Source organism: Dermacentor andersoni, chromosome 10 (assembly GCF_023375885.2).
Source record: "Dermacentor andersoni chromosome 10, qqDerAnde1_hic_scaffold, whole genome shotgun sequence".
In the NCBI taxonomy this organism is placed as follows: domain Eukaryota; kingdom Metazoa; phylum Arthropoda; class Arachnida; order Ixodida; family Ixodidae; genus Dermacentor; species Dermacentor andersoni.
In genome coordinates, this window is record NC_092823.1 from 85580375 (window position 1) to 85600393 (window position 20019).

Below are 20019 nucleotides of genomic sequence, written 5' to 3' on the forward strand. Positions count from 1 at the left end.
CGGAACAAAACCAAGCCCATCAACAATTGTGCAACACTACGAGGCCCTTAGGCAGACTGGAAGCGCCGCCGAGGCGCGCCAAAAATTAAGCAATAAATGTGACGCGGCTCTCGCAAATGTCCTTTCCATCATTAGAGAGATTTAGAATAGGGGCCCCAATAATTTGGGGCCCCAAAGAGCTTTTTGCGGGTGTTAGCGTTGGGGCACGCAGGAGTGAAGAGCTTTAGAATAGGGCTTTGCGTTTGCGGATAGCGTCTTGCGCGGACAGCGCCTCTACGGCGTCAAAGAAAAGCGATTAAAAATAATTAAATAAAATGTACCATTTTATGATAGGAATAGTAATTTTGGCTTGCGTGTATTCGCGTTTAATTACAATTTAGAGGCTATTCTGTAAGCAGCAAACAATTAGTTGCGCTTAATTTTGAGTAAACAAACTTCACGTGCCTTCAACAGCCAAGCCGTGTTAGCCTAAGAGCGAGAGCTACAAAACCGTCTGGACTTTCCAAACTGGGTACTCACCAAGACGGACGGTGATGCGGACGTTCTAAACAAGGTGATATAGAGTGATGAAGCAAATTTTTTCTAGCAACGGGAAGGCGAACCTTTGCAACGCGCACTGTTGGAGTGCTACAAATCACCATTGGCTTGTTGAGTCGCGCAACCAGTACGAATGCTCTTTCAACGTATGGTCTGCGATTTATTATATAAACATAATTGGCCCTTTTTTTTTTCTTTTTTGGTAGATCTCTGACACGACAGTGATATTTGTCTGAAATCCTCGAAGGAGCCGTGGATAACCTGTGCAGCGGCCAGCCCCTAGCACGACTCTCTAATGTGTGGCAGCAGCACGACGGGGTTCCTGCTCACAGCTCCAGCCAAGCGAAAACGCGGCTTGATCTTTTCTATCTAGACCGGGGTATTCGCCGTCTAAAACTGCTAAACGCCATGCATCGCACTTGCTATAGCGCCAGCTGCCTTTGGGGTGTTGGCATACCCGCCATATTACGTGTAACCTGGGAGTTCACAAAACACCCTCATAGGTCAAAGAACAGTAACACAGTGGAGCAGTGGGAGGCACAGCTCAGCCGCTCTGGCCTGGCCAGACAAAAATCCTTAGTTAGTCAGGTTAGGCAGGCGGCACAAGCCAGTGGGGCCCTGGACTGAGGTTCTCCGACCACCCCTCCTTAAAATAAAGAAGCTCGCGAATTTACGCAAAGTGCCTCGAGCGGCCAGTCGCGTGGCGATTTTATGTGCACTTGCGGGCTTCTTTCACGCTCGGAAAAAAACACTTTTATGTAGCACGTGTTGAGCAACAGAAAGCTGGGTCGCCAGTTTTTCATATTGCTCTACAATTTTCTCATTGACGCTTTTCATCTAATTACAATACTTGAGAAGTTGATTAGTTAAAGCTAATTATCTATCTCAGGCGCAATGAAAAAAAGTTGTTTGAGCATCTTCAAGCGATGGCAGACAAGATTACCTTGGTTCTGTCCAGCTACGTGGCATTCGCATATTTTTAAACTCTGTCTAAAGTTACGTGGGACACCCTGTATATTCCTTTCGAGACCGGCGGATTGGTCGCTACGGGATTGTCGCATGGCCTGATCGATCACCAGGCTTGTCTCCTCTAGATTCTTTCTTTTGGGGATAGATCAAGGATCGTGCGTACGGAACAAAGACGGCGACGTCAGAATCACTGAAGACGGAGATCACGCGAGTTTGTCATCAAATTCCTCAAACATGATGGGGGCTGTGTCCGCGAGTTTGGTAAAGAGGTGTGAAAACTGCATAACTGTTGATTGCGTGTTTTTTGAACACTTGCTGAACTAAAGGGCAATGTGGCTTTGCAAGAATCCTGTGATTTCCGTGACTTTTCGGGTGACCGAGCTGCGCAGCCTTTTCATTCTGAGGGAATAAAAATTTGGTTTTAACCTGCTCTCGGTGGCTTGGCATTCGCTTATCAAAGACGTAATAAATAAACTATTTAAAGGTGGTGTCTTTCAGAATAGCCTCAAAATGGGTAAGGCCATCCCAATTTTTAAAAAAGGTAATCGTGAGTGTTTGAATAATTAACGTCCCATTTGCATTTTGTCTTTCTTTAGCAAGGTAATTGAAAAACTTATTCACAAGCGTTTAACTAATTACTTATCCATATTTAAGCTATTATGTCGTTATCAATTTGGTTTTAGAGAGCATTTGTCAACAGAACTTGCACTTATTACGTTTACTGATAAATTAGCTATAGACGAAGGCCTATTAGTCGGTGCTCTCTTTATTGATTGCACTAAAGCGTTCGATGCAATTAACCATCTCATCCTCCTACACAAACTACAATTTGATGGCATTTCTGGCCCGTCTTTGCAGTTAATCCGTGACTACCTAACAGAGCGACCACAAATAGTCCCCAAGTGAATAGCTCCTTCTCTTCACCTAAAATTATTTATAGAGGCGTCCCTCAGGGATCAATACTTGGGCCATTGTTATTTTTATTATTCATTAATGATTTGCCACAAGTATTAACGCACACCCACTGCCTTCTCTATGCCGATGACACAACCATTTTCGCATCCGACAAAAATTCCGTCACACTGCTAAACAAACTGAACAATCATCTAGCTAATGTTCATGGAGGGTGCCTGAAAAACATGTTATATATCAATCCATCGAAGACAACATTTATGGTATTTCATTCCCCTCAAACATTATTCATAGATTCTTTAGTTGTATCAGTTAGCAATCGGATAATTACAACATCTGGGTCAACCAATTTTCTAGGCATTATGTTAGATGAGCACTCAAAATTCAACCGCCATCACCAATGTCTTGTTAAAAAAATTCTTTTTGCATTCACGTCCTTATCAAATCGCACTCCTTTTTTCCGCACGTCATAATTCGCTCCTTCCTAAAATTCGAACTAGCTATGGGAAATTTACTGTCATGTTTTCAGCCATGTCATTGTGGAATTCCATTCCGTCCGATATCAAATCACGTGCATTTGAAGCCTTCAAGCGCAAAGCTAAGGCGCATTATATTAACTCATTACCGAACTTCTAGTATATTTATTTTGCGTTGTAAACATCATTAAATATATTTGTATTGTACTGTTCCTAATTTTCTTTCTATATTTCTTTGATCTTTCTCTGTCCCTGCCAATACTTTACAGCATTGCTTGTTCTCCATGCTATCACCACCTAGTTTCATATTTAAACACTGTGTTAACCGCTGCTGACAAACGCAATCTTTGTATGATGTAGCCTGCTACTGTTGCCACGATTGCACTGACCCCCGTTTGTTTCCTGTTTAGGAGGTCCCCCCGACAGTTTCTACTTCGGGACCTCCGACTGCAATTATACTTCACCTGTTTTTTTTTTTTTGTACTACTGAAGAAATAAAATAAAATGAAAAAATAAAATACGGCGACCCGTCTTTTCCGCGTGCCGCCGTGGAACGTGCTGACGCACTGTGAAGCCGCGGCAGCTCACTTCGCTACGGTTCGGGCGGACGGTTCTTTCGCTCGACGTACGATTGAGAGCGCTGCAATACGACCGCGCATGAGAGCAGTCACGTGGTTTTATTTCATATTTAGCGGGCTTTCTTTAAACGCCGAAGAACATCGCCATGCAGCATGTACGTTGCCACAATAAATTGGATCGGCCGCTTTTGAATACCGTCTGCAACGTAACGAAATGCACTTGACGCTAAAGAAAATATTAAAAAAAAAATTGCATACCTGATCTTAGTTGATGAACTAATTAGCCGGAGGAAGGAAAGGAAAGAGAATAGCAGAAGGCAGGGGGACTATATGAAATACTATGAGGAGCGCCTCATAACGGCTTACTATATGTGGTCGGTTCCACTCTGCCGCGGTTAGCCGCTTTGTAAAAATCATTGTTTCAAGTTACGCGAGACACCCTACAGCTGGGAAGTCATCTGACACGAACTGAGAAGGGGTGATTACGCCGTTGGAGGCAAGCCCGAAAGAATGAAGAAAAAAAAAAGAGAGAGAGAATCTGCGCCGTCGCGTGGCTCGCGCTTGACTTCATCTCTCCATTCATCTGGTCCGCTGTCTGCGGGAGGACGTTGCAACATAGAAGGCTACGGGGAAGCGCCTGGAAGCAGCTGGCGTCGGTGGTATAGTGGTTAGCATAGCTGCCTTCCAAGCAGTTGACCCGGGTTCGATTCCCGGCCGACGCAGAATTTTTTCTTTAAGCATCAAATCTCCTTATGTTCCTTGGCACGTACTTCTTGCTTTCTTTTAATCACTTTGTGCTGCCAAAGCAAGTTTTACAAGGAATTATGTATTGCAACTGCCAGCGACAAACCAATCAAAGCGCGCAAGTAAAAGAAGCAGACCAACTAACTTATTTGTGTAGTACCTGGCTTGGTTTTGAATCCTCTTAAGCAGTAAAAAAAAAATCATGTATAGGAGCCACCATTTCTGTTCAGCCGAAGGTATTCTGTGCAAAGCTAACTTTGTACCGATTTACGTACCACGGGCACAATGTGCAATTGTGTCGTTCTTAGTGACGTGTGCGTTTTCGCATTGTGAGTTCTTTAATGACGACAAAGCAGCTTGCGTAGTAGCTGCGAAACGCAGATAGCTAGTGCGTACGACTGAGTCATTGACGCGGCTTCTCCAATGTAACTGCATGTTCAATAGGAGCTTCTATGATCACAACGAAACCAGAATGGGGAAAACTTATGCAGATTCAACTCACATGTTGAAATTTATCTGAAGCGAACATATTGATGAGGTTTATTCACCACCAGGGTCCTTACATTATTATAATGCAAGCTTTATGTTAATGCTCAACACCGCTTAAATTCATGCCGAAATGAAATCACAAAATGACGTGTATGCACTGCGTGAGACGTCTACGCAGCTACATCGCGGTAGCCAAGGTGACGTGTATAGCAGTTATTGAGAGAAGAATGGTGACGACAGGTGTGTGCAGAGAAAGTTAGTGCAAATTATATATAGCTACATACGAGATTTCTATACTTCTTGTGTCACCAAGGAGATCGTTACCCGTCTACTTGTTATTGCGATAGCAATTACATGGACACTCCAGGCGAATTCAGCCATCGGCGTTGGCTTCCCCGTGATAGTTCGTGTAAAGTCCAAGCGCGAGCAGATGGCGGCCGCGCGTCGTGTGCTGTAGGTGCGAGGCAAAGCATGCGAGGGTGAGCCAGAAGGATTGTGGCTTGATGCGGCGGCTTCTCGCGCGCGCAAGTGAGGAAGATGGGGAGGATGCGCACCAAATTTTCCCTCGAGCAACGGGGGAAGCGGGGAGGTGCGCACGCTAGGAAAAGGGGAGGGTAGCGCCAACCCCTCCTATACAGCACAAGACTTGTGCGCTTCGATCCTTGACGTCATGCTACCTTGCCCGACTGCCATGTCATCTAATAAGGAGGCTTTTGAATAAGCCGGGATGATTTGAAAGAGACCACTTTCGTTACGCCGGGCTTGAGAGGATTGATTCCGGTCGATCTAGCGTGACGTCATAAAGCAGAGTGCACAGCCCTGCTATCCAGGGGGCGTTGGTATCGTGCGCCTCCGCTTAGCGCGGCTGAGCGCGACGCGCGCGTCATGTCGGAAAGGTGATCCGCGGTGGTTTCGGAGGCTAGCCGACCTGACGTAGGCGGCGGCTTCATGTGCGCTGTGTTCTCCCCGCTAGTTGGCGTTTAAGCGAGAGGCTGCACAAAGGGGAATTCGCTCGCCGCTGCTGCCGCTCTTCATCACACCAGCGTCTGAAAGCGAGTGTCCGCGGTCATCGAGTGAGATGTGTTCGTATTTGCCCGTGCCGGCGTGCCACGGTATTTGGTAGTTTAGTTCACAAGCGAATGCTTACAGCAGATTTACAGCTGACAAAACGGCTAACCGGACAGCGTGTGGCAGTATAGTTATTTGGCAATCAATGCTTCGCCATTCGGGCGAAACTGCGACTATTTCGTTTCCTATTTTATATGTGTAACGTCACGCTGCTCGGTCGTAGTTATCGATCCCCACCCCATTCACCACATTCCAGTATTTCTGTCGTGGCTTCTCCATGTTGCACGTATTTTTTTAGATAAATGTTTGGCAAATCGAAGTCATTTGTTTCTTTTCTGGATAAAGTATATTCTGCAGAATGCAAATATAGTTATAACGTCCTGCAATCGACGCTAGCTGCAAGGTCAGTTCTGGTCTCGAGTTTTCTTTTCGCGAGTACCATGAATCGCCTTTGTTGCGTTGTGGGCTGCAAATCCAGCGATCGGCAACATGTGAAGGTGCGACGTGGTGTCCCTCTGCAATGCAACATTGCAGAAGGACACGATGATGACGACGATAAGCGCGGGCACATTTTCTGTGATATACGGCAGCACTTAGTGATTCAGTTATCGAGACCAGTAGGGGAAATGACGTGTACTGTAACTAGGTTTTGTCGCGTCATTAAGCTGCCCTAAACACAATGGCTGACCTTCCACTGACGGCAGCATTGGGCCGAGGTTACTCTTGCAAACAGCGAGAATGTAAGAGATTAGGGCTAGGACCTAGGCCCCAGTTCGGGTACTCCTGCTTAGCTTTTGTTTTGGTGTGTGGGTAAAAGGTGGTATGCGGGGATGCGCACTTGTGGAACTTTATATGCCCCTCATTGCTGCCTTATCACCTATATATATATATATATATATATATATATATAAAAAATAAGAGCACCTAGATCATTCACGCAGCAATCGTCAAAGAGCAAGCTTTGATTTTGGCAATGCTCCAACACGCATACTGGCGGTTGGCATATTTATAACCAGACATACAGAGGGTAATTTGTGTATAAAAGAGTACGGCTTCAGCACAGACGAACTAGATGGTTATTCGACATAAGCGGCACAGGGATATATTTATGCCATCGAAGCCGGTCCACGAGGCTTGCAATGACTTTTCTGCGCCGGTCATCTGGATTGTATCTTGCTGGAGAGCCTTGCCATGCAAAACGCTCCGGGCAAGCGCCCTGAAACAGATGGTGTCGGTGGCATAGTGATTAGCATGGCGACCTGCCAAGTTGTAGACCCCGGAATAGGATGTCGGCTGACTTTTCCTTTTCTTTGTTGTGCTTATTTCTCAACCACGTGTGCTGACACGGTACCATTTTATGAGCCACCTATTTTCGCGTACTTGCATTCTTTAAATAAATGGGTGTGCAGATTGATGTTCGCATCGTGTCTGATGCCGCCTATACTCGTTCTCGTTTAGGCAAACGGCGGATGTCCAAATAGACAAGCTCAAACAGGCTCTACAATATTCGGAAGTAAAAAAGAAGCTAGACCCAGCTTGCGGATTTTTAAACTGTGTGGAACATAAATTTTGTAGGCATTAAACGGCAAGAAGAGAAAAAAGAATATAGAGGAAACGAAGCAAACACCACCATCATCAGCATAACGGGAGACCTAAATGCTCAAGTAATCTCGTTTCTGTCAAGCACATATCTCAGAAAAATTCCGATAGCAATCCTAAGCTTTAAGGTTGCTCTTGGTGTTTCTAGGTTGCTGAATATCATCGTACTGGTGGCTATCTTAACAAAATAGATTCACAGGGAAGTTGTAGGCATGAGAAGATGAACGGGAGGGGGGGGGGGGGGCATAGAACAAAGGATGTCGATGTAGCCAATGTTTTCGCATGGGCACTTGTACTGGTATATATATATATATATATATATATATATATATATATATATGAGAGCTGTGAAAGCTATCCGACACGAAACGCAACGAAGAGATGATTGCGCTGGGGGACCCGTTCTACGTGTCGCGCGCTGACCTAGTATCTCCAGTCACGGCCGCTCAATGGAACGCACTTGGTGCGGCCCGTCGCGTCGGCCGAGAGAGGCGTGACGCGCCTAGTTTCCTTCGCCACCGCCGCAGCGCCACTGCTCCGGGACAGTTGCGGGGGGAGAGTGTGCTCCGCCCGCCGTGCGGTCAGCGCTTGATTTGTTCCGATAAAGAGCTGTGTAGCGGTGTTTCACAAAATATGAATGGTAATGTCAACTGGCGATTTGCTACTGATAGCAGTACGTCAGCATCGCTGCAGTTTTCAGCGACAGTTTGTGTCGGAAGTCACCTATGTTAGGTGCGCTTCGTCGAGCGTTCGACACACACGAAGCCGGTTATCCGCTATATTAACTTGTTGCATATAATTAGTTGGTTAGCATAAAAATGCTCGTTTGAAGAAGTCCGAACTCTGATTAGTCTGGTTCACAATTAGAGCCGATGATTAACGCTGTTTTACGTTTCTGGACATGTAGAAATGTACTGCATTATAGTTCAGCCGGTTCATGGGTATATGCGGGAAATAGTTTGCAAATGGGCACTACTAGCCTACATCAATGGTCGGAAAGAAAACAATAAAGCCAGAAGTCAGTAGGTTGAGTCCAGTTTTTCTTTTCATTTCAAAGTTCATGTACACAGAATCTGAAAGCGTTACAAGCGCAGAACTTTCCTCGCGAGAGGTTTATGTGTAAGCAAATTTTTTTTTCCACTGTCGAATTCAGGCTGCTAGCCCAGTTCGTCAACAATGGTCTTATGAGCTTGCTCAAATATACTCTGCAGAGGTCGTCAGCGTGGTTGCGATCCTCTTTTTCACAAGTCAGCGCCGGACATTGTGTGAAATGAGGAAGTACTGCTGACATCAAGGTGTTGCATAACCTGCTGGTTCGTCTCATGTCGGAGCACTTCATGACCTTGGTGACGAAGGTGCATACAAGCTTACACAGGCCAACTGCTTCTATTGTTGGGTACCTTAGCCATCCATCATCAACGTTGCGGATCAATCTATAAATTGCTGCAGCTGGCCTCGCTGCTTGAAAAAGGAGTTTGCAGGAATTGCAAGCCACCTGAAGACGAGCATAACAATTTAGCTTGAAAAACGGTACTAAAAGAACACATAATCTAAATATATATATATATTCGTAATGAAATCAACCACAGACATATTTCAATATATATACATATATATATATATATATATATATATATATATATATATATATATATATATATATATATATATATATATATATATATATACATATATATGCATTCTTTTGTCCTTTGTTTAAGCGACTAATTCACACACACACACGCACACACACATATATATATATGTGTGCGTGTGTGTGTGATTTACTCGCTTAAACAAAGGACAAAAGAATGCACGCCTAATCCAATTTTTTAAACTTGTAAAACAACTGTACCTTTTCCTCACGTGCACGTGCAACGTAGCCGGCCAGGTATGCAATTGGTGCTAACTCTATATCAGCTACTAGCTCACTCCACATAGTGATGAATTCAAGCTCACTCGAGAGCTCACTGGCTGCAGATGAGATGGCAGTTGGCAAAACAAGTTTCACCATCCTGAATGGTAAGTTTAACGGCTGTTCTTGCCAAACATGGCAAAACCATGTTCTTTAACCATGCTGCCCGCCGTCGAGGATCGCACGGAAATTCATAACATCGGATCGTCGGATCTTTCCTTGAGTTGGTGCTGCACAGCGGCACACAGCAGTTGCGCGGCATGGCACCCTCTGTGCTAACGTCTGTTTACACCGTACACGATCACACACGTGCGCAGATCCAGTAGGGCACTCGTATATCATAAAGAAACCCGCTGCGACGCGTGAGACCCACTGGCTCTGCGGCGTTCGGGCGCTCTTCCTCCTGCAAAGCGTCCCGGAGCAGTGGCGCCCCGACGGCGGAATCTGTAAACTCTCGCATCACGCCCTCGCCCACTAAAACCGGCGCGACGCGACGGGCCGCACCAAGTGCGTTTCCATTGATCGGCCGTGCTCCAATCACGCCTGCCATCTCCGGGCGACACAAAAAGCTACTAGGAAGGGCATCGCAACAGCTGGCGTCGGTGGTATAGTGGTTAGCATAGCTGCCTTCCAAGCAGTTGACCCGGGTTCGATTCCCGGCCGACGCACGTTTTTTTTCTTTTTTCTTTTTTGCAACTCATCAGCTTTGAACTTTTGAGGTCTTTATGATCCCCTAGTGGCGCCAAAGCAGGCTGATTGACGGATGTATGCATTATAAAGGCCTGCAGCTGACACCCTCAAGCACACAAGTACAGGAAGCACATCGACGAAGCGCTTTGTTTTGGACCTGACTCTGTTTGGTACCCTGCTAAGCAACGAAATAAGGAATACCATCAGGCCTCCTGTTCACTGGAATTGAGTCTATGAGAAATAACTGTCGTGCTAATTTGCATATAAAAAATGGATGTTTATTATCCGTCACTTGAACCAGTACACAAAGACTTTATGTTTCTGTGAAAATACTTTCGCGTAGCCCACGAGAACTCAAATATTGGGTGCGCACGCGTATGCGAGTTCCATGATGTAACAAGGAGGATACATATTTAATTTACTCATTTAGTATTTATTATTTTACATTTCAATTAACCTGACTAAATTTATTACCTTCTAGCTTGCTCTCCTCTCAAAAACACGTTTTCCTATACCTGGGGCGCTATACCGTAAAACTATTCCAAACTTTTCTATTCCAGTTCTGCAATCAGCCATCCGCGCGCAAAGTGACATGTACGCCTTAAGGATGCATTAATATGCTGAAAAGAAACTGAGTTTTCTTCCGAATAGCCGCAGGCTGCCCCGTTCCGTAAGGAATTAAAGATGGCTGCCGCCTATCGCTCAGGCACTGGCTACTCGCGCATGCCGGAAAGCATGGGTTTATTTGCGTATAATAAATCTTTTTGCATGGCCGCGTAACCTTTTCGAGCACTTTCGGCACCTTTAGGAACTCGTTCTACCAACTCTTCTTTGCTTAGAATCAGTGTTAGCGTCATTCTTAAGCTTCCGTTGCATGCCGCCGCGATTTTCGACCAGGCACCGCAAGTTAAATAAGGGAAAGCGGACCAATCACAGACGCCGGCGCCAGCCTCTTCATCCGGTTATCGGTTTTCAGTGCAGTGGCTCGGCCCCATCAAATCCTTCTCCACTTGAGCGTGCCCCTCGCCTCTTGCCAGCCAATGAGATAAGACAAGCCGCTCAGCGTAAGCAATGCTATTCGTTTTTCAAGCAAACAAAAGTGACCTCCTATGAAGGATGAGAGCGTTTGATTGGTCTGTTCAGACAACCCTGCGGGTTAACGCCCCTTGCTTGCGTCGGCGGTTACGCAAATTTGACGTCAGGAGATTGGAATAATACCATATTGGAATAGTTTTACGTTATAGGACCCCTGTTTTCCGTTTAACCGTTGGCTTCTTGACCAATCCCCAGTAGTGGGTACGCGCCATGGTATAGGAAGCAAGCAAGCAAGCAAGCAAGCAAGCAAGCAACGTCGCTCTCGGCTCTCGTCGAACAATGGGTGAGTAAAGCACGCATTGTGGTACTGTTTCCTTGCCTCTTATCGAGATCAGTTTTGGTTATCACGAAGGCATGTTATCAGCAGCCAAGGTATTTTTCTCGGTAGTATTCTCTCAGAGCTCCGCAAAGCAGCCGCGAGCAGTGCTACGTCAGCCTTACTGCTACTCTAAGAACTGGAAGCACGAACTCGTGAAGGGTCAATTAAAAGCCAGAACCAAAGCGCAATATGTTTAAGAGATTCGCATCGATATGGTAGCTGTTATGGCAACTATTTATTTGTCTAAGCCGTAGGTTCTGGCGGCTTGTGTGTGGAGATAGCTTAAGCTCACTAAATATCTGAAAGGAGGGTGGACATAGCTAATATAGAGTGAAGAATATCTAATAGGAGGAAGTTGGCACAGGCTGCCTCCACTCATGCTGCGAAAGGCTGCCCTGTTAAGCACACGTCCCCGCCTGTGAAGTGTAGAATGGGAGTTGTTTACGAGTTTTCATATTCCGGCGGTCACGCCTGTATCCGCCAAACAAGTCGATGACTGAACATTATATTGCAGTGTATAGGCGCTCGTTAACGAGTAATGCCTACTCACATGTCGCACGGCATTGCTTTGAGCATGTGTGAACTCCAATCTATGAAGACACCGCAATACTTTCCGAGCATAGCAATCGGCCTGCGAGAGAGATTATTGAGGCCTACTCTATCAGGAAAAAAGGATCACGTTGTATAAGCATACCATCATTATATTTGTATGAGAGTGAATGTGAATTTTTAAACCACCTCATAGTGTAAGGTTAGATTACAGGGTTTTCCGTTTGTGCCTGTACACTGATAATGACGCCATCGATGGGAGAGCACGTGGGTATGGGTTGTAGTATGTAAGTTTGTGCATGCCTTCTAATAACGTTAGTTGTGGGTTCAGTGCTGTCCTGTGTGTTTCCTGCCTTTTGTCTTCGTTGTTCTGCGCTGCCCCCTTCAAGATGAGAAAAGTAAAGTTGCCAAAAGAAGGAAAAAGTTTGCGCCAATTTACCTGCACGAAAAATTACGTGAAAATAAGAGCACGATATGACGCAGCCAGGCGAAACAGCTTTTTTTCTCTCTACACTTCTTGAAGGGCGGGTATCTGCCTGCTTGCGAAAAAGGTGTGTTTACGTTCATTGTCGTTTTGTCTTTCTGGTGGATTCATGATATACGCTGCAGTTCATTCGTGAAGCGTTAAATCGGATTACACTCCAGGCGTGCCACAATCAACGACCGGAGCACAAATTCGCTCTTTTTGCGAAACTACCATGACGTACGCAACATCATTTGAAATTGTAAAAAAAATGCGTGAAGGACTAAAGCAATATAAGATTACGTTAAGAAGCATGTATCACTCGCACACAGTAAACTGGCCACCTATACTGCATCAATTATACATAGCAACATTAAGAGTTTATTTATTTTAATATCAGCAGTGCGCCCTCTTAAGCATTTAACATATCTCCTCCTACATGATTGCACACCGTGCTATCGTATAAGAAAAGCGATACGCGTGAATCTTTATAACTAACACCTCAATGGCAGAAATACATCTGGGTTGAAAAGGGGATTGCATTGGTTGCTGTTGCTGTTGCATTGGTTTACAGGAGATGTACCGCAGGTCATCACATTGACCTATGTATCGATGATACTGCAAGTTACCATGCCGATGTTGTGCAGGAAGTTCGACGATTTGTTTCCTCGAATATCGCTCACTGAAGCCATTTCTGACAGCACGCAGATAGTTTCCTTCAACTTTAGAAAGTCAGGCTGATTAAGGGAGCTGTGCATCGTAATGTGATAGTTAATTTGTGACCTACATGAAATTTTGGTAGTTTATCTTTGAAAAGAAGGACCACATTTTAAACTTGAATAGCTGTAACTTCACTTTTCCTTCCAGCTTTTTAAGTTTTACCGCTCCGTTTTCGTGGTTCCTGCTTCGTGGATGCTATAATTACACCGCGGCATATTTACTACCTTTGGAATTGTCATACGGAAATATACGGAATCATACCTCATACACAAGTTTATTTGCCTACACCCGACGGGAATTAATTTGGCACGTGGCAACTTAGAATCCTTAAAAGCGGTAACTTAAATCTGAAGTTCTCATATCATCAACCAAGACACAAAACACATTATGCCACCAGCAAACCTTAATTCTTAACCTCACTGATTCCTCCATTTCCAAACTTTTTTGCCTGACTCTTAATAATAATTTCCTGCCTCTTAATAATTTAATATACTCTTTCATGTTTTTACGTTTATGTCAACTGTACGACCCCCTTTTCCCATGTACACCGGCCCTCACCCGCTTCTGCGCAGGTCACCCTCCTATTTGTTATTCCTGTTTGGGTTCCCCCCTCTCTTTTCTTTTTGTGTCTGTCTTTTTAATGTTTTTTGAAACACCTTCACCAACACATTCCGAAGTCCCACACGTCGGAATGCCTTTTTTTGGCGCCTCTGCCACACAGGGTATCGCCATTTCTGTATAGAGCCGTAACGACACCTACGTTGAGCTACTGGGGCTAACGTCCCTTGAAAGACCATGCCGCTGCCTTCCAGTTACCCAGACTCCTTGTCGCCATCTTAACTACTTCAAAATTAATCGACGCATTGCTGCTATGCTACGCAAATCACTCTTTCAACTCATGTTTTTTTGGTCTTTTGTGTTGCTCACGCACTGACCGCCTGACCGCCTGACCGCCTGACCGGCTCTTCTGATGCCACAAAAGCATGCCGCCAATGACACCTCTCAATGCTGCCTAACCTCTCGCTTCCCCAACGCCCTCCCATGCCCTCTTCTTTCTCTTTCTTTTTTTTTCTTTCTCCTTTTATTATTTTTCTCCTCTTGGTGTCCCCTCCGGTTGTTTTTAACCTTTTCTTTTCTCCCCGCCTTCCCACCCTCCCGCTCTTGTCCCCTCGTCTTGGGAACAACGATCACAGACGTCAGGCGACAGCGCTCATTACTTCTGAAGTCTCTCCCTTTATAACCAATCACCAACGACAACACCCGCACGTGACGTCACTGCACTAACCCTTTAAAACCAACATGCTGAGGATGACGAGGCCGAGTTTGACGAAGATAGGTCGTGTTATCGAAATGTTGTCAGCCTTTTTGGGGCTCCTTATCCCTGTTTATAACCTTTATACCACAGTGTGCTATTCCATCTGTCAGCCCCTTTCTCGATTAAGGTATCTGTGAGTTATTGTGAGTAATTAAAGAAATATAAATTATTCAAAAAATGCTTTTTCTCGCAGCAGGGGACACGACAGAGACGCATGGTGCTAGTAAGCATATCTTTTTCTTTCGCTTTTCTTCGTTGTTACTCGTGTTGTTACGGCGTAGTAATGATGCTGCACTTCTGTAAGTGCGCTTGTGAGAGGATGTGTGCCGGCGGGAAAAGAAAAAAAAAGAAAGGTTTTACGTGCCAAAACCTTCATCTCACTATGAGGCAAGTCGTAGTGGGGGGCACTGGGTTAACTTGAGCACACAGGGTTCTTTACTCTGCACCTAAATATAAGTACCCGGCAGTTTTGACGTTTCCCCTACACCATAATACGGTTACCACAGCTTAGAAGGAACACACGACCTTGAACTCCGCAGCGCAACGTCATCGCCACTAAACTATCGTGACGGGTTCGATGGCTACGTTACGAGCTTATCTTTTTCGAAGGGATCAGCATCCGGGACATGGAGCCGGGTTACACGTTACATGGGACCCACAGAGAGGCTCCAATGCGTCCAGGAGTAAAAGAAAAAAATATTTAGTCCATTTGCAATCAATATGGCGTGATTTCAGTTGTTGTAAGTTTGATGTGAGCTCAATGAACGCGCTTATAAAGGTCGTTTGCAGAGTAGTACCAAATGTTCGGCATACCCATACAAGAACCGCTTTCTTGTGAGATGTAGCTATACGTCTCTTAAAAACATCCAGACGTGTAATTAAGGTTTGTTGGGGTTTGGACAAGTTTGTGATTCCAGAAAAAAAAAAAAAGAAATGAGCATCTCAAACAAAGGGCGTGTACGCAAAAAACGACAAAGCGCTAGACCTCTCCTTTCCTGCGTCTTTTCAATCCGGACTCCAAAATTGTTCAAGTCCCAATTTCGGAGGTAGGCGTCTTAAGTAAAAGTGACATGACGGTGTTAATTATAACACGCAAAAACGAGAAATTAGAGGGTATTTTCATTAGGTTGTCTCTCTGCTTACGTCACCTGCTAGAAATTTCTTGAGGAAAAGTGTGTTGGCTCACTTGTAAAATTATCCTAAAGTTTTCCCAAATGGAGCCCGTGTGTTAATAAGGCAGTTCCTCCATTGGTGCTACTCCAGTTATTTGCTGTAGGTTGCCTCTTATAAAGTGCTACTGAGAATCATTCTTGCTGACATGGTACTAAAGCTGAACTATTGCGTTTGTGTCTACATCGAAACGTGGATAGTTGCTTGGGCAAAACAGCGTCAACATACGCAAATAACTATTGCAGTGCATAGTTGTCGTGGCTACAGGAGGGAAGGTTTTGACCAAAACGATACAATAAAAAAGCGCGATATGAACAAACACAAACACACCGCAAGAAATTCGCAAACATACAACACAAATGCTTTACTTACAGCCCTTATCCTTCTGACCATGTTACTATTTATACCCCTTTTACATCAGCTTAGTCGGGGCATGTCTATGCGCAGTACAATCAGTGCTTGCAGATACCACAAACCGGATAGAACTGACAAACTATGTGCGTAAGCTATGCTGACACACCATGAGAAGCAGCCTTTTCAGTCCTAGGGGCATAAAGCTTATTAATAAATAATTAATTAGTTAATGAATAAATAAATAAATAAATAAATATTTATTTATTTATTCCAGAATGATGCAAGCCAACAGTTATGGCCCATGCAGGAGGGACTATACAAGGCATGAAAATGCACTGTGACCTAAAAAAGAAAGAAAGAACGGCAGTTTAAGAGATTGCCGCTAATGAACAAACAGAAAATATGTATACAGATACACATCCACATATTTATACATATATACACATACACGCACATATACAGCACTCATTCGTTCAAAAAAATGCTCTTCTAGAGCTTTACCAAAATTAGTGGACTGGTAAATGGCTCCCAGGAGACTGTTCCCGTCGGAAACGGTCCTCGGTAAAAAACTGTGTTTCAAGGTTTCAGTTCTTGCAAAAATTGGTTCCAGTAAATGACTTCCTGTGTGGTGTGTTCGTCTAGACAATAGCTGTTTTAAGTACTGTGGGATGGGAAATGTTTAGTTTATGTGCTAAAAGGTTACGCATGAACAACAAACGGGACATTTTCCTACGTACTTGAAGTGGTTGGATGTGATTTGTTTTCATTAATGTCGTAGGTGAATCAAGCCTTCTGTATTTGTTATAAATAAACCTAATCGTTTTTCCTTTGCACCATCTCAAGCTGGTAAATGCCCTTCTTTATGAACAGGTCCCATAAGAGTGACATGTACTCTAATTTTGATCTAATAAATGTTATGTATTCAAGACGTTTAAGCTTACTTGGAGCACCTCTAAGCTTCCGCCTCAGAAAGCACAGCTTGGAAAATAATGAGGAACAAATGTCTGCAATATACGCAGATCATGTTAAATTGTTTCTTATTGTAACCCCTAAGTATATATAATGTGGGACCTCCATAATAGAATTATTTAGAAGGCTGTAAGAGAAAGGAGGAACCTGCTTTTTGCGCGAAATTCGCAAGATGACACTTTTATCTCGGTTAAGTTGCATATTCCATTTAAGGCACCATTGATGAACGGGTAATAGCGAGTTTTGTAAGAGGTAATGATCATTACGTTCGTTTAGGCTCTTGAAAAATGCAGTCATCTGCAAAAAGTCTGACAGAGACATCTTCCGAAATAGCAACCGGCAAATCATTGATATAAATGAAAAAGAGCAGCGGGCCTAATTATATATATCAGTATCCCTGTCATAAACAGAGAATATATATATATATATATATATATATATATATATATATATATATATATATATATATATATATATATATATATACATATATACCGAGATAAAAGTGTCATCTTGCGAATTTTTTATATACATACATATATATATATATATATATATATATATATATATATATATATATATATATTTATATATATATATATATATATATATATATATATATATATATATATATATATATCCGTCCGAAAGGCGAGCCTTTCTGAGGCACATTATTCCAGTTTATAAGCCTTACAACACGCGTACGCGTGTGCTACCCCATCTGTCAGACCCCCTTTTTGAGTTTGCTTTTCAGACATAGGAAATTTGGTCATTGCCCCTTCAGCCAACTGTCGAACTTCACCGAAATGCACTAGCCTAACACAAACATTGTATAAAACTTATATTTCAAGTTATTGACGAAATTTTAATAACTTTCATTTAGCAATATCGTGAGGGTACGCTCTTCAAACAACAGGCATACTTACGGCACTTGGCGAAACTTTCTTGCTGCGGCAGAGCAGTGTTTTAGTACTGACTAAAACAGATAACGTGGTAGAGAAATCATGACGATGTGTCCCAATTACGCATTGTAGCAGCAGAGAATAAACACTCAACGTTGCTAACTGAAAGATATAAATAATATACCACTAACGTCTGAATATGAGATATGCGAAACTTTTTCAAAGATTGTAGCAAGTTTGTCATAAAATTTGTTTATCAAAGATACATCAAATTTGTCCACTGTAGATGCTCCAAGGGATGCAGTTGAAAGAATTGGGAAATTTGTTTTTGCCGTTGCACTATATATCTGTAAACTTCGTACTTCCATGTCTTTTCAGATTTACTTATTCCCGCCAATATCATGGCAAAAAATGTCACGGATTAAAGCAACATTCTGTTTGCTGCAATCACTGTGATTTAACTTCCTCTCAAGTGCAACGATTCTCATACAAATCGACTCCTAAAAGCATTCTTGCGTTTTACACGTATTTGTAGCAACGGTCCGTCACGTTATTGTCCCCGCTCCTCGGAAATCCAGTTTGCCTCGCCATGGGGGGTCATTGCCCCTTGCTTCGGAAATCTAGTTGATCGAACAATACTTGTTGCCGGGCTACTTGGTTCATCTTATACCCCTAAGGAAAGACACGACCAAGTGCCGAAAGAAGCTTTAGGACCGGAAAGAGCGTCAGAGATGCTTTGTAGAAGGAACCGCAAAAAAAGGGCCCACTATAGAAGAAATATACCATAACAATATTTGTTTCTGGGATACTTGGTTCATCTTATACCGCGAAGACGCAACCAAGGCAGGAAAGAAGCTTCAGGATAGGAAAACGCCTTTTCCCACCCTTGATAGCGTCTTAACTTCGAGGTACAACAGTTTATCTTGCCGTGGCGGTCATGGCCCCTTACTTGCTTGCCCGACTGGGGTGCCACCACAGCTACGCGGCAAATATGCTTTTACTTTTGAATAAAGCCAATCGACTCTCCGTGCCCAAACTGTCAAAACGTGTATTCCTTGCCTCCACCAAACCGAGCTCCCGAGGGGTGACCCAGGACGATTACGTTTTTTTTTTCGAACGCTAGCCATGAACGACGCTGCTCCTACACCTGCTGACAGAGACGACACCACGATTACGTCTCCTGTCATTGCCGCAGAGCTTCAGCTTCCCAGCTTTTGACCCAAGAATCCCCGAGTTTGGTTTATGCAAGTAAAGGACCGTTTCGAAGTCCGGTGCATCACTTAATAGACAGTAAAGCAACTGCACATCGTCGCCGCGCTACTCTCCGACATCGCCAATTTATAGACGACTTGCTAGCGCGTACGCCTTCGGCCACAGCATACGACGACCTGAAATGCGCGGTCTTGCAGCACCTCCTGCCACCGCAACAAAGCAGGCTCCAACAGCTCCTCTTTGAGGAACTCGGCAACCAACGACCGTCAGAACTGCTGAACCGGCTGCGCCACTTAACGTGTGAGCATTCCGCAAACGCCAGCAAGCTTCCAATTTTGCGCGAGCTGTTCTGCAACACCTCCCACAGTCCGCAAGCATGGTACTGGCGGGTTCCGACGAGATCGGCTAGCTACACTCGCTGACCGCATATGCGACTGCTCGTCTGCCGCACAGCTAAATATCGCCGTTGCGAGAGTCTCAGAGCCAGGAGACCGACTTTCGCTTCCGGAGGAAACAGTCGACCGCCTTACCAGTGCACTGGAGAAGCTAAGGACTGGTGGCAGCACTGGCGACCAATTCGGCGCAACCATTTGCCTACACAGTCTCGCAGCGTACCTAGAGACTGTGGTATCAGCACCGAGGCAGTTGTGCTGGTGCCACCTTCGCTTTCGCGAACAAGCAAGTCGCTAGACCCAGCCTTGCTCGTGGACGGGAAACGCACCGGACAGTCGCTAACGGCGGCATGCGACATCGCCCCTAGCGCAAGCCGCCTATTCTTCGTAGTGGACTGCATCGCTGGCACCCGCCTCCTCGTGGACAACGGAGCCGAGTTCTCTATCGTTACCGCCACGGCCGCAGATCGCCAACGCGGGAAGTCCACACCCATGCTCCACGCAGTGAACAAAACTGCCATGTTGTCGTATGGACTGCAGTCTAAACGTTAGACATCGGACTGTGGTACTTGTGCAGATGGG

At 44.5% G+C, this 20019-nt stretch overlaps 1 protein-coding gene and 2 non-coding genes across 6 annotated transcripts in view; all 3 read left to right on the forward strand.

Annotated features, from left to right (window-relative positions):
• The window catches only part of LOC129380714 (uncharacterized), a 163162-nt gene that overhangs the window by 119627 nt on the left and 23516 nt on the right, over window positions 1-20019 (forward strand). For 3 of the 4 annotated variants that reach the window (XR_008608901.2, XR_008608902.2, XM_055062495.2), the window contains exon 2: window positions 11268-11355. The exons of the other annotated variant lie outside the window; for it this stretch is intronic. The gene's annotated coding sequence lies outside the window, so the exon portion shown is untranslated. The remainder of the gene's footprint in view (window positions 1-11267; window positions 11356-20019) is intronic. 4 annotated transcript variants of the gene reach the window in all.
• On the forward strand, window positions 4123-4194 carry TRNAG-UCC (transfer RNA glycine (anticodon UCC)). Its single transcript has one exon. It is a non-coding gene; the product is annotated as a tRNA-Gly (tRNA).
• On the forward strand, window positions 9884-9955 carry TRNAG-UCC (transfer RNA glycine (anticodon UCC)). Its single transcript has one exon. It is a non-coding gene; the product is annotated as a tRNA-Gly (tRNA).